This window comes from Enhydra lutris, unplaced genomic scaffold (genome assembly GCF_002288905.1).
Source record: "Enhydra lutris kenyoni isolate GAN:26980312 unplaced genomic scaffold, ASM228890v2 scaffoldscaffold3, whole genome shotgun sequence".
NCBI classification, from domain to species: domain Eukaryota; kingdom Metazoa; phylum Chordata; class Mammalia; order Carnivora; family Mustelidae; genus Enhydra; species Enhydra lutris.
This window is the reverse complement of record NW_019154087.1, coordinates 29,690,935-29,696,046: the sequence shown is the minus strand read 5'-3', so window position 1 is coordinate 29,696,046 and position 5,112 is coordinate 29,690,935.

Here is a 5,112-nt window from a genome sequence, read left to right as displayed (position 1 = left end):
AGAGGTTCAGGCAAGGATCATAGGTCCTTCATTTGGGATAAGAAAATTGAACTACTGGGGTGCCTGGCTGGCTGGTCCTAGAGGATGGGACTGTGGATCCGGGGGTTGTGAGTTCAAGGCCCACACTGAGCCTAGAGTTTACAAAAAAAAAAAAAAAAAAAAAAAAAAGGACTATTTTAGGGAAAGTGGATTATCTTGGCCTAGATTGGCTGTGTTTACATGAAGTCAACCAAGGGAAGAGAACAGTTATCTGATGAATTGCTGCAGAACAGAAACCCGTGATTCTCTACTACAGAGAACCAAGAGAAGGGGAGCTTGACCAAGAAGAATGTAAGAGGCTTAAGAGTGGAGAAAAGCACCAGTCAGTACTCTAGAAATTCAGCACCAGGGGAAAAAATATAAGGGTCCATTTTAATCAACTCTGTTATAGGGCCTGGTGCGGAGGTGGGTCTCCTTCAGTGTTGACCCATAGTTAAATGATATTTTTTCAAAAGGTTGATGGGCCTGCAGTGTGCCTTCCTCACTACCCTCAGCTGAAGTCACATTTGTGTGGCCTTAATTTAATCTGCCCTCCAAATGAAAGCTTAAAATAAGAAACCAAACCTAAACACTTTACCCACCATCATTTCTCATTTTCCTCCCATGGTGTGAACAGAGAAGAGTATTCCTTATCAGTCACCCAATAATTACATATTTACAGGAAATGTGCCTCATCTCCAAGAACTATTCCTGCCACATGATCTGGTTTGATCCTACGGAGATCCCAGTGGTCCTGAAGGTGAAATGACTCCGAAGTCCCTTAGAAGAGGCATCTTAAAAAGTCTACATCTCCTGGAATTTGAAGGAGCTACACTAGAGAAAAAGGGGCTAATGATCAAAATATGTATTAGGTAATTTTTAGTCACTTACACATGATTGGGAGCTTAACCATGGTCATCTTAGGAGAAGATGGTAATGATGAACCTTATTTGAGCTTATCTTGTGTGTGATTTCCTGATCAAAAGTCTTCACAATTAGCTCTCACTTATGCCTGTAAAATAGATGATCCAGTAGGACTCTTTGTAAAAACATTAATGCCTCTTTTGCAAGGAAAACAAAACAGAGAAAGGAAAAAAAAAAAAAGATCTGAAAAGATAATTCAAAGGCAGGGTCTAAATTCATCTGTGCTCATGGGTGGTGGTAAGAGGTGATGCCATTTGGGAAGTAAGATGCTTGGAAATTCAGCACCTTGAAAATAACAGTGTCAATCTTTTCTCCTCACTTTTGGACTTGTAAAAGGAGAATAGTAATAACAATATTTGCCATTTATTGAGCGCTTACCATATGGAAGGAAGTAACCTGATCCAAACTGTAAAATAACAATTTCTCTGAATTCTTAGGAGTCCGATGACACAATCCCCATGTGTAGGAGGAACACAGCCAGACAGGTGGGATACTTCTGCCTACCATCCCACAGCTAGTGAGTTCTGATGGTTCCTTGAGCTGTAGGGAGGATTTGGTGGCACAAGTCAGTGTCACTGTGCTGCTGTCTCTGGGATACGTGGTCATGTGTTAAACAGTGGTGACCTTGGCCTAGTGTTAACAAAAATAATAGCTACAGTTGGTTGAAAGTCTACCGTGAACCAGTCTCTTCACCTGTATCGTATCTTAATTTGCACCAAAATATCTGCAAGAGAGGTTTTATCTTTTCCTTTTCACAGGAGACTGAAACTCCTATGGCTAGGAGGTGTTGGAACCAAGAGTCAAACCTAGCACTGTCTGGTCCCCAAGCCTGTGTTCTTTCCACCTCTTCGACCCCTGACTGCTTGTGAGGATAATCCCACCTACCTGACCAGCTTGCGCAGGCCTCACGCCCCCTGGCGGAAGTGTGGGAGATGCACATACAGTCGATGCCCTCGCATGAGTCAGTGAGTGACCTCAAGACAGCCACCTGTCTTCGCTCCTTACTTTCTTTGTCATCTCCGGATCCTTAGCCAGAGACCCAAATACGCATCCTCTATTTGTGACTCACTCTGTTTTTCTGTTTTGCTTATTATTAATAAAAATAGCCAACAAAGCAAACAGTAAGACAACCCACAAAACATGAATGAACAACACATACCCACAGTCTCTCCTTTTTTTGTTCTGTTTTGTTTTCTTTCCTGTTTTAGGCACTTGGGGTGGTTAGCAAAATCTACCAGAATATATCTTACTTGTTTTTTGGACCTGTCAGAAAAATTGTTACGCTGTTTTGGATCTTGAGCCTTCTTTTTTAGCCCACACCCTTGTTTGGCATGAGGTAAGCCTAGGAATAAGAGAATAAACAGTTGCTTGTATAACATTTCCATAGAGAGTAAGTTATTATATGACACCTAAATGGAGAAACTCATTCTCTCTCTTTCTGAAGAACTCTCAGGAGCCAGGATTCTGATGCAAGAGGTCTCCTCTCTGCTCTGGAGCCCTGAGAACAGAACCATCTTCCCAGCCCAATCAGGGGTAGCAAAGAGAGGGAAGAGTAAAAAAAAATTTTCGAATGGGAGCACGGACAGATGAAGAAGCATTTTCAGAATGACATTGTTCAAGTGTACTGGGTTGAGAGTGGGCATGAAATTAGAGATGGAAGAAAATGGTAGTCCATTTGTTTTAATGCTATAAAAATCCGGGTGTATTGTGCACACAAGCTGAAGAGTAGGGTGCATGTGAGCAATACATTGAAGGAAGAACTGATCAGAGGAACAAAGGAAAAGCTAACACCACATTTGGAGAGTTTGATCTTCACTGATGGAGGAAAAGTGCTTCTGTTGACAGAGATAGGGTAATGAAATGAAGAAGCTCATTTGGGGCAAATGAATGACGAATTTTTACTCACTGCCTAAGTTGACATCAGTTAGAAGTAACTATTGTTTAATTTTCCTTTTTGCAAATAGTTTTGGAGTCAGGCATTCCTCCTTTCAAAATTTCAGTTCGGAGGGTGTTTAGGTTGCTATATGCCCGTAATTTGATGGCCCCACAACCTGGTCTTATGCATGCTTCCTTCTCACTGAATAAAGACCCTTTCTTTTATTTTCCAGGTAATCTTCCTTTGTTGATGTTGACATGTGAAAGCTTTTACCTTAGAGAAATATGTATGAGTGATGACAGTTTGAACAGGTGGAATTAGTCAAATTCTCTTTTTCAAAAAAAGATTTATTTATTTATTTATTTTTGGGGTGGGAGGGTCAGAGGGAGAGGGAGAAAGAATCTTAGGCAGACTCCATGCTGAGCGTGGAGTCCAGTGTGGGGCTCGATCTCATGACCCTGGGATCCTACCTGAGCTGAAACCAAGAGTAGGACACTTCACTGACTGTACTACCCAGGCACCCCTTGTCAAATTCTCTTAAGTTCAGATTCAAGTCTATAGATCACTTTTTATTAAAAAAGATTTTATTTACTTGAGAGAGAGAGAGTGACAGACAGACACGGAGAGAGAGAAAACATGAGCAAGGGGGAGGGGCAGAGGGAGAAGCAGTCTTCCCACTGTGTGGAGAGATTTGATCCCAGGATTCTGGGATCATGATGCTTACTGACTGAACCACCCAGGTGCATCAGTAGATGGGTTTTTATAACCCAGACCACAGTCCTTTCTTTTATGGGAAAAATATTCCATAGCTTCACGTAGTTGATACTCTTCAAAGAGAGCAGACAACACATCCTTCCCTTTACGTAGGCATATGCTACTCTTTCCATTAGGAGGTGGATTCCAATTCCCTTCCCCTGAACTTGACTGGCTAGGTGGCAGGCTTCCCCTAATGGGCTTAATGGCAGAAGTGATACTCTGCAAGGTCTGGGCCTAGCCCTTCACAGCTGGGCATCTTTTGCCTTTGCTATTTTGGAACCCGGCTGCCATGTTGTAAGGGAATCTGGGCTCACCTGCTTTAGAATAAGGCGATGGGAAAAGGCCATTGATGATCCAAAACCATATAGAAAGAGAAAGCCTGTGAAAGAAAAGCAAAACACCCCAGGCCAGCGCTGCTTCCACAACCCTAGATCCAAGAGTGAGGCCTTCTTGGACCATCCATCCCAGCCTCTGTCCCCGCACCCCCGCTGAGTGTAGATTCATGAGTGACTCCAGCCTCCACCACATGGGACAGAGGAACTCTCTCATGAGCTCACAAAATTGGGAGCAAGAATAAATTATTGTTTAAGCTGTAGGTGTTACATTTGTTTGTTATATAGCAATTAATAACTTACATACTTAAAATTCCTTTTTATCATGTGATAATTAACAGATAAAAAGAAATACAGGTCACAGTGTGTAAGGGAAATAAAATTTCTCCTCTCCACTCTTAAGAGTTTCTGGTTGGGAATGACACAGATTAACAGGAGAGAAGCATACACATTTTATTTAACAACATTTCACACGTACATGGAGACCCAGGAAAGCGAAGCCCCGAAGAAGTGACCTATGGACTGACCTACTAGGTTGAACAGAGAGTGGCAGCTGTGGAAAAGTAACTAAGATTTATGAGGACGTTAAAGGAAGGTCAGAGTTACTCTAGTCGGTTTGGAGCAAGTTCTCTTGGCTTCTACTCATTGTTCCTGGTGATAAGAATGTTTCTTTGCTCTTGGCTTATTGAGGGTGCATTTCACATGGGCATTTCATCTCCCAACTTCAGGAAGAAGGAAAGTCAGAATGCTCTTTTTACCTCTGCTATTTTGCAAGTGTCTTTAAGTCAAAACAATTAATATGCCAAAGCAGCATTTTGCATGATAATATGAACCTGCCTTGTGAGAACTAGAACACTTGCAAAACCACTGGAGCTCAATCTGTGACCCTTCAGAGATAATCACTATCTTTAAGGCTGTATTGATTATCCTCTTGCTTTTAACAAATATATAGTATTATCATTTATGTTACCAAATAACATAACGACTGAGTGAGGCAGACATCTTTGGAGAAAGCAACGTTTCTGGGCTCTCTTTGTGACCCTCCTAAAGGGACGGGTGTCGGGATTATAGCTCCTCAATTTCAAGACCAGAGAGGGAGACTTGAGGTGGAAGGTGCAGAAAGCTCAGTGTGTGACCCCTGCAGCTGGGATTTCAGTGGGCCAAAGTCTGTCTCTCACCAGGCAGACCTAGAGGATGAGAGATGAG